Genomic DNA, 17,148 nt, shown 5'->3' on the forward strand with positions numbered 1-17,148 from the left:
CAACTCGGAGAAAAGTACAAGTGTACGTCACACTTATACTTTATTCAGGCACGTTTAATTGCAAATCTTTATAAATCATAGTATTATTCATTAAGTAGAGGAAGTGGAGCTAAGATATATAGGAAAAAACTGTAGTAACATTCATTCTTGACTCGTCTCGATATTATTGACTAGTGAAGTACATTGTCACTACAGTGTGTTAGTTAAGATACTACGATGAAACACAGGAATAAAGTTTTATCTTTATACTCTTTTCCTCGATCATTAGCTCATGATATGGATATCATAGTTATGCGTATCATGAGCTTGGGAGTACGCAACATCGAATAACTCTATTGTTCTGTAATAATGATAGTGATATATCTTACACAGTAATGCATCAGTATAAAGGAAAAAAGTTTGTTGGTAAATACACACCTGAAATAAGAATTAGAATCATAGGAGATAAAACCGTACATTTACTGGCACAATCTACAGTAACATCCTCTATAATCAGGCCATTGTAGCAGTAGCTTCTCTCTTCTTATCCTATCAACAGTGGCGTTCCTCAGGGCTCTGTCCGATCACGTACTCTCTTTTGTGTCTCCTGAAATGATCTTTTCTCTCATATATCTAACACGATTCACTCTCACCTTGATTATTCCACTCTGTATAGCTTAACTCATTTCTCCTCCCGTTGTGTATGTGTGTGTGTGTGTGTGTGTGTGTGTGTGTGTGTGTGTGTGTGTGTGTGTGTGTGTGTGTGTGCGTAAAGCACGCTTTTGGGTGTGCCATTACTGGCACAGGTCGGATGTGTGTGCTCGGGGTGCCATTACTGGCGCAGCTCAGCCCAAGCGTAATTGTGGTGCAGTGGGCTCTTACGTGGATGTATGTATTAATCTAATGTTCATTCTTTCCCTTCCACTGAACACATCTCTCTTTTCACCTCCGGCCTGTGCAATACCTCAGAATGACGATGCAGAAACAAGGAAAAAACCTGCATCTCATAATCTGAGAACATTGTGCTGGTGACGTAATCGTATCTCTCGATAACAGATGTGTATCATATTAACAGGAGTTTCGTTCCCCTTGATATTGACTCACATATCTGAGGTGGCTCCTCCTTAACCTCTGCATTTCCCAGGATGGAAGCAAAAGTTTCCGTCTTATCTATTCTCCAGCCATCACATCTATCAAGACTCTCCATCTCTCTCTCTCTCTCTCTCTCTCTCTCTCTCTCTCTCTCTCTCTCTCTCTCTCTCTCTCTCTCTCTCTCTCTCTCTCTCTCTCTCTCTCTTATTTTTCTTTGAATGACGAAGTTGTGGAATTCTTCTTACAACCTTTCTACCATCTAGAGTCCTGACTATGAACAGCTGAGGAGCTGTGATCATCTTCTGCATTATATCATCTACTCTATTTTTCTTTCACGTAATATGTCTATGATTGTGGTGATGTTATTTTCCGTGACATGTTAGTCACCAAGATAAACCGATGAAGTCAATGTTAGAAACATAATTCTATGGAACATGAATGACAGTATATGTATATACACATGGTTTTTTGCAAATGAAAAAAAACTATTGTTTTACATCACAGTGATATATAATTAAGAAAAAATTACATTTATGATTACAAATAAACTCGTAAGATATGTTCATTACAAAGGCATAATTTTCCTTTTTCTCCAACAGGTAAGAATGTGGAGGAGTTAGACCGGAAACACAGGTTTGTGCAAAGAGCTGAACTTGGCAATATCTAGGAAATATTTATAATAATTCATATTTGTATATGATATTTACTGTTGAATTATGTGTAAGTATGTGACGATATATATATATATATATATATATATATATATATATATATATATATATATATATATATATATATATACATAATCTTGTTTTATCATGTAATTTTGCTTTCCTATCTTGTATCAACACAAGAGAGGAAACACACATTTGTATTATTACATGAAATTTATAACTACTGTAACCTCCCAATGTACTGTTACGAAACATTTTATTAATATTTCCTGTGCAACATAAAATTGTCATCAACTGTTCAATATTTGAAGCTTAGCTTGTACAAAGAAAAAAGTTGCGATGAAAGTCTTTTTCCAAGGAACTCACAAGTAGAATCCTGTAAAGCAGTTATTTGCATAACACTTACAAGAGCTTTTAAAATCTATTTCATTAAGCCTTGACAATATCATATAACAGTTCGTTCATTATGAGAATGTTCCCAACGACTGGTTTGTGAGAAAAGCGAAGGATAGAAGTGCCAGTAATCGATATCAACGAGTGTATGCAGATTTTCAACTTATGATATAATCAATACAATGAAGACAATTAGCAAAGTCCCTAATCGCCAGATATAAGTAGACTTATTGCAACATTCGTCTAATACTTGTCAATGAAGAGTGAGAGCAAGTAGTAATTAAAAAAATGAAGTCCAGTTTGTTTAAATCAATGTATGCTTATTTGACTCATAATCAACTTCAATTTCTCAAACTTCTAAGGAACATGCACATCAGTTTCAAAATTTACCGTTGGCTGGGAGTAAGAAGAGAATTTCAGCATCTTTTGGAGTATCAGAATATCAAATAATTTCAGTCGTTCAATTATCAGTCAAGAAGCAATATGAATACTGTATATCTTCGTGATATGCATAATTCATAGAGCTTTGATTTGAATACTTCTGAGGAATGTTTTTCGCCCGTGTAGTTTAGCAGAATTGATGGCTATGAATACGACACGCACCTAACATTAAAGAAATAAAAACTCCAGAAATTTGTCCACATATATGAGCAAATCATCGTTTGTAAAATTTCTATGAATTATTTATGTTTTATCATTCTTTCAAAATTTAAAGCATGTTTTCATTCATTTTCTTTCTCATAAACTAAGACTGGTAATTTGTGTAATCAAATAAAACTGTAGAATACTAAACAGTCTTCGACGAAGCGTTTGTAAAAGCAAGATTAGAATTTGACAAATAAATGGCGAACACTTTTGATATAATTACACAAGTTACCCGTCTAAAATGTAACGGTTTCCTCATCCATGTCCATTTTGCTGTCAAAATATGCCATTGTCTGACGCCTCTCTTTACCTAAGCTTTCCAGGCGGAGCAGGGGTGCCTCCTGGGGCGCCTCCCCACGCCCAGGCTACGTTACCGACTCTTGACTGGTCAGGCCGAGGACAACACCAATGTCTCGGAACTCAGAAAAATCTCGAGCAGTTCTGAATATACCGCCGATTTCAAAACTCATGTTACTCTACGCCATTCTTTATCTTAATACGTCATCGTTAACACTGAAGTTGATCTTTGATATCAACATTAAGAGATATCTTCATTACTCTTGTCAGTAATTCATTACATATTTGGCGTATGAGTGACGATAAATATGAGTGTTTTTTCTGAGTTCCTTAAGTCCGGACAAAATGTGAAGGCATGATGCTGCCTATATGCAATTACGATCGTATTATGAACCAGATGTTTATTGGAATAAAGGTAAGTGTTCACTGAGACATGCCAACGGACGAATCCTTGATAAATCCATAAACTCTTTACAATAACAAAATAAGTTTTTTAAACAACGTATTAACCATTGTGGCCTTTCATTTCGATGGAGACCTAAAAAAGACACATATTGCAATATATAGACAGATTGAAAAGCTCATTTTCTTTCTTGAATATCCCTTTGAATTTATACAGAAACAACAAATCAGTTGATACTTGTACGCTGAACTTCTTGTTAAATTGGTCGTACCAGAAAATTTCCGTTTTCTAATCACCCATTTTATGACATCAATAACGGCTGTAAACGAATGGTTGTATTACATATAATTCAAGTAAGGATAACGTCATCATACGAATTCTTCTATTAAAAAACAACTGAAGAACACTTTCTTTCCTTAACGTTATAACGTATAATTCGCGCGTTATTGGATTTAATGGACACAAAGTGCTTAATGTTTAAGTTTGTGTCTATACCATACCTAAGGTTATTATGACAAAAGCAAATCATATTTTTCATGCGCGAATAGAGAAAGGGAATTCAATCACAGCACGTATGTGAGCTCACGTCACATGATATAGATGTCTATTCTGTTCGCAATTTTATATTTCTTTAAGCATTTATTACCAAATATTACGAATACAGACTGGTAATTTGAGCGTAATTGTATATACTTTATTACAGTAAAGGCAAAAAGGAAAATTAATCCTTCAAATTACAAGAACACATAATTTATATTTACTTGAGACAAGTGTTTGATTATCTCTGGTCAAAAAATATGTTTTTATTGCTAGAAAAATGTAATCTTAAGTCTACAATTTTGCGACTTGATTTGATCATAAGACTAAATAAGACACAGTTCGTTGGCATGCCGGTGAGTTTCCATGAGCATCCAGTCCATGATAAGTCAGTCAGGTTAGAAATGACTTCTAGTAAGAACGTTCATAAACGTGAAGTTATACCCGCGAGAATAAGTCTTTTCAGCGAAGGCTTGTAAGTTTAATTCTCCGGAATTCAGTCAGTCAAGCGTAAGTCAAAGTAGCAAGGCAAGTGTCATCGAGTCAGGCAGTCATCATCAGTATGTAAGTCAAGCAGTCACCAAAGTAGTCGAGTGGAGAGAGGAGAATCAAGACCACTCAGCATGTCAGTCTATCAGATCAGCACATCAGTAAGTTACTGAAAATCAATCTCTCAGCAAGTCTTAAGTCAGTCGCTCAGCAAGTCCAAGTCAGTCACTCAGCAAGTCCTAGTCAGTCACTCAGCAAGTCCAGTTCAGTCACTCAGCAAGTCCAAGTCAGTCACTCAGCAAGTCCAAGTCAGTCACTCAGCAAGTCCAGTTCAGTCACTCAGCAAGTCCAGTTCAGTCACTCAGCAAGTCAAACAGTCTACAGTCAGTCAGAAAGTCAGCCTCTCTGCAAGTCATCAGTACGTCGGGAGGAACATATGACGAGGAAGGTAACGAAAAGGTAAGTTTTGACGTAATCTTTCCCATAGTTCCCCCTGTAGATAACCCAACACTCTGTGGGAACCGGATGACTCATTGCGTCATTGGGAGCGGGTGATGGGACGAACCGACTGATTACAATTATTTTCCGCGCGTGGCCTCAGTTACTCAGCTTGGGTGTTGCAATCAATTACTTGATGCGATTACTTAATTACCACGTGATTATTTTTCTATAAAGAATGATTATATAAACTCAAAACAAACCAGGGAGCAAGATAAAAAGATAATATAACGAGAACATGAAGTTTAAAAAGCAGGTTTCTTCCTCCTCCCCCCTTCTCCCTTTCCCTCCCCCCTCACAATTGCAACTTAGATAAGCTTGGAATATTTAGCGACTCCCAATGGGGAGAAAAGAAGTCTAGGGAGTACAAAATGTCAAGAGGACTAGGACAAGTGTGTGCTACCCCGAGCTACCTTGCTAAGGCGGGATGATGGATAATGTAAACAAGTACGAAAAAAAAAAATATATTGTTTAAACAGGAGTACCTTGGATAAGGAGGGAGTGGCTGATCATCATCTCCTGTACATTTCCCGCAAGAAAATCATTTGAAACGTAAACGATAGATTTTCTCTTCCGTTCCTGAAATATGACGAGAACGAATGGCGAGTCAAAGGGAAGTGTAAATGTCCACAAAGGACATTTATCACTTGACCGTTAGAGGAGCCGTGACGAGAGCAGCACACCCACCCGTGTGAACGGTTTCGATGACCACCATCCTGCACAGCTCAACACTCACACCCATCATACCCGAGACGAACCATTCGTAAAACCAAAAGTAGTCTTTCAACGTGGGGAAGCCAGCCAATCAGACTCCCAAACCCGCAATCAAGAGCAGCAGAGACTCACAGACATAACCATTGAACCAGCACACTGCACACAAGGACGATCTAAAGTACAGCACACTGCACTAACCAATTCATATCATTTCACTCCACTCACAAACCCATTAAAATATAAAACAACTCCATATCATTTCAACTCGCACATTATTAACATCACCAACCAACCAAGCCAGTCAAAATCCCATACCTCAAAAGACTATGGAGCAATATATCCTCAACATCAACTCGCGCGTCCCAAACATCATAAAACAAAGAGACGTGGTCAAACAAAAACCATTTGATACCACAGAGCAAATTCAAACTCTCATAAACTCTCTAAAGATTCCAACAGCAAATTGGCACTTCTACCTCAACGATATAAACCACAGAACCAACAGCAACCAGCTCTCTTGCACACGACGAACTCAGAACACTAACTGACAAACAGATTTGGGCAAGAATAAGAATCCTTTAGCTTCCATTTACCAACACAATTCATCCGCTTCACCTTAAACTATGCCTCTCAGCCGCCCGATCATCCATTATGTCAAAAGCAAAGATAACAAAGCTACAAACCACCACACAAAACAAAGCAGTGAGGTCGATGACCGGCTGCCTAGCAACTACGACCATTTAAGACATAAGAAAAAAAACTATCAACACAACCTTACTGTGTTTGGCACTCAGTTCTTTGAAACATAGACCCCTCCTACCCAAACCATTCCATAACCAACCAAGCCTCTCTCTCTCTCTCTCTCTCTCTCTCTCTCTCTCTCTCTCTCTCTCTCTCTCTCTCTCTCTCTCTCTCTCTCTGGGGAGGTAGCGTCAGGAGAAGACAAAAAGAAAAAAGCCACATTCATTCACACTCAGTCTCTAGCTGTCATGTGTAATGTACCGAAACCACAGCTCCCTATCCACATCGAGGCACCACAGACCTTTCCATGGTTTACTACGGACGTTTCACATGCCCTGGTTCAGTCCATTCTTGCACCTTTAACATCACCAACCACCAGCCAGTTCAAAACCCATACCTCAAAAGACTATGTATCAATATATCCTCACAATTCAACTCCGCTCGTTCCCAACACTTAAAACATGTAGATCGTGGTCAATCCAAACCATTTGATACCACAGACAAATTCAAACTCTTCATAACACTCTCTTAAGATTCCAACAGCAAATTGCATTCTACCTCAACGATATAAACCCACAACCAACGCAACATCTCATTGCACACGACGAACTCGAACTACACTGACAAACCATCCTGGCCAAGTATAAAATCCTTTATTCATTTACCAACATAATTCATCCGCTTCCCGTCAACATATTGACCTCTCAGGAACCCCCTGCCCTCATCCATTATCTCAAAATTGCAAAGATAACAAAGCTACAAACACCAACAAAACAAAGCAGGGAGTCGATCGCCCGCTCCTTCAACTACGACCATTTAAGACATAAGAAAAAATAACTATCAACACAACAGCACGTCGACCCCGGTATACCACATCATTCCAATTCACTCTTTTCTTTGCACGCCTTTCATCCCCCCCCCCCCCCCCGTATGTTCAGGCCCCGATTGCTCAAAATCTTTTTCATTCCATCCTTCCACCTCCAATTTGGTCCCCCGCTTCTTGTTCCCTCCACCTTTAACACATGTATCCTCTTTGTCCATCTTTCCTCACTCATTCTTTCCATATGTCCAAACCATTTCAACACACCCTCTTTTGCTCTGTCAACCACACTCTTTTAACTTCCACACATCTCTCTTACCCTTTCATTACTCTCTCGAACAAACCACCTCACACCACATATTTTCCTCAAACATTTCATTTCCAACACATCCACCCTCCTCTGTACATCCCTATCTATAACCCATGCCTCGCAACTATATATATATATATATATATATATATATATATATATATATATATATATATATATATATATATATATATAGCGTATGAAAACATGGGATACGCATATTATCGGCAAGTATGCAATGAATAGAAAATTACATTTACTTCATTTATTTCCTGAAGATCTTCAATGAGACAATGTGCTCGTAATCACACACATATTCTATAGCAATCACCATGTGATTGATTCTCATGTGTACTCAGCAACCCACTCAGAAATTCACTCAGAAAATTATCGCTTCCTCCAACGCTTATAATTCTCATGAGGTTGTTAGGTTAGTGGGAAAGTCGGTGTGTGTGTATGTGTGTGTGTGTGTCTGTGGAAAGCTTAACCAAAGCTAATCTTGTCACGGGCTGCCTGTTCTCTGGTGTGCCATTACTGGGAGAGGTCGGGTGTGTGGGTTTGAGGTGACATTACTAGTCACAGGTCAGCCCCTACGTAACTGTGAGGTAGTGGGCCTAAGATTGATCTGTGTGTTGTATGTGTGCTTCATACCAAACAAATTCACTTCGTAAGCCAGTGGGTTATCAGCTAAAAACTTATCAATTGAAATAAAGACTATTTTTAAAATGTTACCTAAGGTTATATAATACAATCTAAAATTTCGTTTGTTATTCGAACATTCACATAAATTCAATATCTCAGCTATCATTATAATTTCAGTCGATCAATTTACCGAAGATTTCGCATAAAATTATGTCGTCATAAGTCAGGGAAGCTGGCAAATTAACAGCCGATTGACGATGTCAGAAATTTTTCGATCATCTAAATTAGTTCAGCCGATTATCAGCTCAAGCGTCATATGGTATTCCTATGATCGATATAAGAAAACTAGGAAACAGGAGAAAGTTTTTGATCTTCCCCGGATCTTGTCATTTGATTGGGTAAACTGGATCTTTAGGATGAGGGGAATGAGTTTGGAAAACATTATTCTGAAGGGACAAATGTTTTGTTGATGTCATCGCCTCATATCACTGCCGACGGTAGGCAGACACCAAAGAGGGATGGCATTACCCTTGTTCAATGCCATCCATCTCTCCTATTGGGGCGAACTGATCAGTTTATTTTAGTTTCCCTTGAAAACTCTCTCTCTCTCTCTCTCTCTCTCTCTCTCTCTCTCTCTCTCTCTCTCTCTCTCTCTCTCTCTCTCTCTCTCTCTCTCTCTCTCTCTCTGCTATCTTAAAGGCATTTCGCCGAACCTTTTTCGTTCACTGGTGAAGTTTATCTTGCTCATTTTGTAAGTCCTTACACTCCTAAACAAGTTAGCCCCAACCATGAGTCTAGTATCATCTGCTAACCTAACCAAGGGAAGACATTGGTCTCACAAAGACGCGATTTTATGAAATACATACAACAACAACCTGAGATCGAATGCAGATGTACAACACTAGTCGCTTATTCCCATGCTCCCCTGAAAAGTCGTTTTCGTTGATTTCCATTGGTAAAGGACACGATCACAAACTTGTAACTAATCCAGGTGGATGAGGGCCCCCTGCATTATCGTGCACAAAGTTTTCTTTTTCAAAATCTTTTCTAAGGAAAACTTAACTAATTCATCTCATTCCAAATCTTCATCGTTCACCCTCGCGCACCTGTTAGTTGTCTGGATGAGCACAACTTGCACCACTTAAACCTGTTCACAACCACAGTTCTAAAACCGTTTTCATATTCTTCTTCTGAGGTCTATTCCCCAAAGGGTGATTATCAAGGCCCTATCCAGCAGCCTCACAACTATGAAAATGTCAGGTGTCAACCTTCTAAAAACTGGGACCCCTCTCTGTTGGTTTTCGTTGATACTGTCCTAACCCTGAAACCTTGACTGGTATCATTGGATCCAACACCTCAGTAATCTTGCCATGACCCAGGCATATCCCACCAGTCAGGAACGTGAGATGCTCAGGGAACTCCTCACTTGTCGCCAATTCAGGCTCCATTAAGGTACGTGCGTCTTTCTGTTGTTGAGCCATCGTTTGCCTTATATATTTAATACTGGTCATTTTGTGAGTATTTCTTCCATGCCTATCCTTTAACTTTGGTTAATTTACTGTTCCATTATTCATTTAATATGACGCTTACTTGTAAACATCTCGTTGGACCGTAAGTAAATGCATTTACTTTCGTTGATCAACAAGAGCATTAGGATAATGAATAAGAAACCTCCAAGAGTGAATTGGTTTCATTGAACCACACTCTACATAGATCAATTTATCAAAAAAGTTTTTTACTTTTTGATTTTGGAATTGACTGTATCCAGATATTATGTTACTTTGAAGAGTTGATTTTAGCAGATTCAAAAGACTAGATAGAAACAAATAATTATACATTAAAATTGAAAGTCGAAAGATAACATCAACTTCACATATATCATAACGTAAACAAAAAAAGATTCATCTGAAATATAGAAATTGGAGGTAAAACTGTCAGCCAACATTGGCGTTTTAGTGTCACATTTGACTGACTCCTCCTCCTCTCCCTGGGGGGTAACAGTGGCCAATGTGCCTTGCGGTATTCGGCAGCAGCTGAGGACTGGCAGGATCAAGGGCGGGGTGGACGCCAGCCCCGGGGAGTTCCCGTGGCTCGTGTCCATCAGAGTGACCGGGGCGTCTGGTGGTCACTACTGTGGAGGAGCACTTATCCACAAGCGGTTCGTCCTCACTGCTGCTCACTGTGTACATAGGTAAGGCTGGAGTTGAAGTAACTAAAGTTAATAGCAAATCAGAATGTTATTTCACTTATGTCACAGTTTGACAGCATTACATACACGCATATATATATATATATATATATATATATATATATATATATATATATATATATATATATATATATATATATATATATATACATATATATATATATATTTTTTTTTTTTTGCTTTGTCGCTGTCTCCCGCGTTTGCGAGGTAGCGATATATAAATATATATATATATATATATATATATATATATATATATATATATATATATATATATATATATATATATATATTTTATATTTATTTATTATACTTTGTCGCTGTCTCCCGCGTTTGCGAGGTAGCGCAAGGAAACAGATGAAAGAAATGGCCCAACCCACCCCCATACACATGTATATACATAGGTCCACACACGCAAATATACATACCTACACAGCTTTCCATGGTTTACCCCAGACGCTTCACATGCCTTGATTCAATCCACTGACAGCACGTCAACCCCGGTATACCACATCGCTCCAGTTCACTCTATTCCTTGCCCTCCTTTCACCCTCCTGCATGTTCAGGCCCCGATCACACAAAATATTTTTCACTCCATCTTTCCACCTCCAATTTGGTCTCCCTCTTCTCCTCGTTCCCTCCACCTCCGACACATATATCCTCTTGGTCAATCTTTCCTCACTCATTCTCTCCATGTGCCCAAACCACTTCAAAACACCCTCTTCTGCTCTCTCAACCACGCTATTTTTATTTCCACATATATATATATATATATATATATATATATATATATATATATATATATATATATATATATATATATATATATATATATATCTGAGGATAGGGGAGAAAGAATACTTCCCACGTATTCCCTGCGTGTCGTAGAAGGCGACTAAGAGGGGAGGGAGCGGGGGGCTAGAAATCCTCCCCTCTCGTTTTTTTTTTTAATATTCCAAAAGAACGAACAGAGAAGAGGGCCAGGTGAGGATATTCCCTCAAAGGCCCAGTCCTCTGTTCTTAACGCTACCTCGCTAATGCGGGAAATGGCGAATGGTTTGATGATGATACAGCGCTGGTGGCTGATTCATGTGAGAAACTGCAGAAGCTGGTGACTGAGTTTGGTAAAGTGTGTGAAAGAAGAAAGTTAAGAGTAAATGTGAATAAGAGCAAGGTTATTAGGTACAGTAGGGTTGAGGGTCAAGTCAATTGGGAGGTAAGTTTGAATGAAGAAAAACTGGAGGAAGTAAAGTGTTTTAAATATCTGGGAGTGGATCTGGCAGCGGATGGAACCATGGAAGCGAAAGTGGATCATAGGGTGGGGGAGGGGGCGAAAATCCTGGGAGCCTTGAAGAATGTGTGGAAGTCGAGAACATTATCTCGGAAAGCAAAAATGGGTATGTTTGAAGGAATAGTGGTTCAACAATGTTGTATGGTTGCGAGGCGTGGGCTATGGATAGAGTTGTGCGCAGGAGGATGGATGTGCTGGAAATGAGATGTTTGAGGACAATGTGTGGTGTGAGGTGGTTTGATCGAGTAAGTAACGTAAGGGTAAGAGAGATGTGTGGAAATAAAAAGAGCGTGGTTGAGAGAGCAGAAGAGGGTGTTTTGAAATGGTTTGGGCACATGGAGAGAATGAGTGAGGAAAGATTGACCAAGAGGATATATGTGTCGGAGGTGGAGGGAACGAGAAGTGGGAGACCAAATTGGAGGTGGAAAGATGGAGTGAAAAAGATTTTGTGTGATCGGGGCCTGAACATGCAGGAGGGTGAAAGGAGAGCAAGGAATAGAGTGAATTGGATCGATGTGGTATACCGGGGTTGACGTGCTGTCAGTGGATTGAAACAGGGCATGTGAAGCGTCTGGGGTAAACCATGGAAAGCTGTGTAGGTATGTATATTTGCGTGTGTGGACGTATGTATATACATGTGTATGGGGGTGGGTTGGGCCATTTCTTTCGTCTGTTTCCTTGCGCTACCTATGAGTCCAAGGGGAAAATGAAAAGATAAGTTCCCAGGTGCACTTTCATGTAATATTCACATCATCAGGGAAGATACAAGGAAATATGTCAGCTGATATACAACGAAGAGACGTAGCTAGGACGCCATTTAGTAATCACGTGATTGTCCAAGACAGACAACGAGCGTATCATAAGCTTAATATGTGGACAAGAAGGGGAATTGTTTACAAATTTTATCAACAATAAAGCTATCCAATTTGGAAAGACCTTCACTAATATTAAGATTTTGATTCTTTGTGTGTTTGATGATAGAAGATTTAATGATATTTCTCGTGGTACTGGAGTTTAGAGTTGATAACTGAGATGGCATTACTCCAGTCAATACAATGATCGTAGTTTTTAACGTAAATCAAAAAGGCATTTGATATCGTGAGTGATAGATATCATCACTTTGAAAACTCAAAGTAATTAATGTTTTTCTCAATAATCTTTACTTGTACCGTTCTCTGCAGCCGTGACCACTGGCATTAGTACAATCGTCTTCTCCTAAATGATCCCACACAGTCTTAACAACGAAATGGATTTATTTAGGAGGAAGAAATTTATCATATATCTACACAACACATACATCCACCTCGAAGCCCACTGTACAAGTTACACATAGGCCGACCTGTGCCAGTAATGGCATCCCGAGCACACACACACCCAACCTGTGCCAGTAATGGCACCCCGAACACACACACGGCCGACCTGTGCCAGTAATGGTACCCCGAGCACACACACACCCGACCTGTGCCAGTAATGTCACCCTGAGCACATACACACCCGACCTGTGCCAGTAATGGCACCCCGAGCACACACACACCCGACCTGTGCCAGTAATGGCACCCCAAGCACACACACACCCGACCTGTGCCGGTAATGGCACCCTGAGCACACACACACGACCTGTGCCAGTAATGGCACCCCGAGCACACACACACACACACCCGACCTGTGCCAGTAATGGCACCCCGAGCACACACACACCCGACCTGTGCCGGTAATGGCACCCCGAGCACACACACACCCGACTTGTGCCGGTAATGGCACCCTGAGCACACACTCCCGACCTGTGCCAGTAATGGCACCCCGAGCACACACACACCCGACCTGTGCCAGTAATGGCACCCCAAGCACACACACACCCGACCTGTGCCAGTAATGGCACCCCGAGCACACACACACCCGACCTGTGCCAGTAATGGCACCCCGAGCACACACACACCCGACCTGTGCCAGTAATGGCACCCCGAGCACACACACACCCGACCTGTGCCAGTAATGGCACCCCGAGCACACACACACCCGACCTGTGCCAGTAATGGCACCCCGAGCACACACACACCCGACCTGTGCCAGTAATGGCACCCCGAGCACACACACACCCGACCTGTGCCAGTAATGGCACCCCGAGCACACACACACCCGACCTGTGCCAGTAATGGCACCCCGAGCACACACACACCCGACCTGTGCCAGTAATGGCACCCCGAGCACACACACACCCGACCTGTGCCAGTAATGGCACCCCGAGCACACACACACCCGACCTGTGCCAGTAATGGCACCCCGAGCACACACACACCCGACCTGTGCCAGTAATGGCACCCCGAGCACACACACACCCGACCTGTGCCAGTAATGGCACCCCAAGCACACACACACCCGACCTGTGCCAGTAATGGCACCCCGAGCACACACACACCCGACCTGTGCCAGTAATGGCACCCCGAGCACACACACACCCGACCTGTGCCAGTAATGGCACCCCGAGCACACACACACCCGACCTGTGCCAGTAATGGCACCCCGAGCACACACACACCCGACCTGTGCCAGTAATGGCACCCCGAGCACACACACACCCGACCTGTGCCAGTAATGGCACCCCGAGCACACACACACCCGACCTGTGCCAGTAATGGCACCCCGAGCACACACACACCCGACCTGTGCCAGTAATGGCACCCCGAGCACACACACACCCGACCTGTGCCAGTAATGGCACCCCGAGCACACACACACCCGACCTGTGCCAGTAATGGCACCCCGAGCACACACACACCCGACCTGTGCCAGTAATGGCACCCCGAGCACACACACACCCGACCTGTGCCAGTAATGGCACCCCGAGCACACACACACCCGACCTGTGCCAGTAATGGCACCCCGAGCACACACACACCCGACCTGTGCCAGTAATGGCACCCCGAGCACACACACACCCGACCTGTGCCAGTAATGGCACCCCGAGCACACACACACCCGACCTGTGCCAGTAATGGCACCCCGAGCACACACACACCCGACCTGTGCCAGTAATGGCACCCCGAGCACACACACACCCGACCTGTGCCAGTAATGGCACCCCGAGCACACACACACCCGACCTGTGCCAGTAATGGCACCCCGAGCACACACACACCCGACCTGTGCCAGTAATGGCACCCCGAGCACACACACACCCGACCTGTGCCAGTAATGGCACCCCGAGCACACACACACCCGACCTGTGCCAGTAATGGCACCCCGAGCACACACACACCCGACCTGTGCCAGTAATGGCACCCCGAGCACACACACACCCGACCTGTGCCAGTAATGGCACCCCGAGCACACACACACCCGACCTGTGCCAGTAATGGCACCCCGAGCACACACACACCCGACCTGTGCCAGTAATGGCACCCCAAGCACACACACACCCGACCTGTGCCAGTAATGGCACCCCGAGCACACACACACCCGACCTGTGCCAGTAATGGCACCCCGAGCACACACACACCCGACCTGTGCCAGTAATGGCACCCCGAGCACACACACACCCGACCTGTGCCAGTAATGGCACCCCGAGCACACACACACCCGACCTGTGCCAGTAATGGCACCCCGAGCACACACACACCCGACCTGTGCCAGTAATGGCACCCCGAGCACACACACACCCGACCTGTGCCAGTAATGGCACCCCGAGCACACACACACCCGACCTGTGCCAGTAATGGCACCCCGAGCACACACACACCCGACCTGTGCCAGTAATGGCACCCCGAGCACACACACACCCGACCTGTGCCAGTAATGGCACCCCGAGCACACACACACCCGACCTGTGCCAGTAATGGCACCCCGAGCACACACACACCCGACCTGTGCCAGTAATGGCACCCCGAGCACACACACACCCGACCTGTGCCAGTAATGGCACCCCGAGCACACACACACCCGACCTGTGCCAGTAATGGCACCCCGAGCACACACACACCCGACCTGTGCCAGTAATGGCACCCCGAGCACACACACACCCGACCTGTGCCAGTAATGGCACCCCGAGCACACACACACCCGACCTGTGCCAGTAATGGCACCCCGAGCACACACACACCCGACCTGTGCCAGTAATGGCACCCCGAGCACACACACACCCGACCTGTGCCAGTAATGGCACCCCGAGCACACACACACCCGACCTGTGCCAGTAATGGCACCCCGAGCACACACACACCCGACCTGTGCCAGTAATGGCACCCCGAGCACACACACACCCGACCTGTGCCAGTAATGGCACCCCAAGCACACACACACCCGACCTGTGCCAGTAATGGCACCCCGAGCACACACACACCCGACCTGTGCCAGTAATGGCACCCCGAGCACACACACACCCGACCTGTGCCAGTAATGGCACCCCGAGCACACACACACCCGACCTGTGCCAGTAATGGCACCCCGAGCACACACACACCCGACCTGTGCCAGTAATGGCACCCCGAGCACACACACACCCGACCTGTGCCAGTAATGGCACCCCGAGCACACACACACCCGACCTGTGCCAGTAATGGCACCCCGAGCACACACACACCCGACCTGTGCCAGTAATGGCACCCCGAGCACACACACACCCGACCTGTGCCAGTAATGGCACCCCGAGCACACACACACCCGACCTGTGCCAGTAATGGCACCCCAAGCACACACACACCCGACCTGTGCCAGTAATGGCACCCCGAGCACACACACACCCGACCTGTGCCAGTAATGGCACCCCGAGCACACACACACCCGACCTGTGCCAGTAATGGCACCCCGAGCACACACACACCCGACCTGTGCCAGTAATGGCACCCCGAGCACACACACACCCGACCTGTGCCAGTAATGGCACCCCGAGCACACACACACCCGACCTGTGCCAGTAATGGCACCCCGAGCACACACACACCCGACCTGTGCCAGTAATGGCACCCCGAGCACACACACACCCGACCTGTGCCAGTAATGGCACCCCGAGCACACACACACCCGACCTGTGCCAGTAATGGCACCCCGAGCACACACACACCCGACCTGTGCCAGTAATGGCACCCCGAGCACACACACACCCGACCTGTGCCAGTAATGGCACCCCGAGCACACACACACCCGACCTGTGCCAGTAATGGCACCGCGAGCACACACACACACACACACACACACACCCGACCTGTGCCAGTAATGGCACCCCAAGCACACACACAGCCCACCTGTGTCAGTAATGACAACCCGGGCTCACTCACCCGACCTGTGCCAGTAATGGCACTCCAAGCGCACAGCTGATCTGTGCCAGTAATGGTACCCCTTAGAGCCCTAAGAGCGGGCTATAATTGACAAGAGCACTTGACAGGGCCTGGAGGACCTGTCGAAGTTTTCTACACACACAC

This window comes from Panulirus ornatus, chromosome 2 (assembly GCF_036320965.1).
Source record: "Panulirus ornatus isolate Po-2019 chromosome 2, ASM3632096v1, whole genome shotgun sequence".
NCBI lineage: Eukaryota > Metazoa > Arthropoda > Malacostraca > Decapoda > Palinuridae > Panulirus > Panulirus ornatus.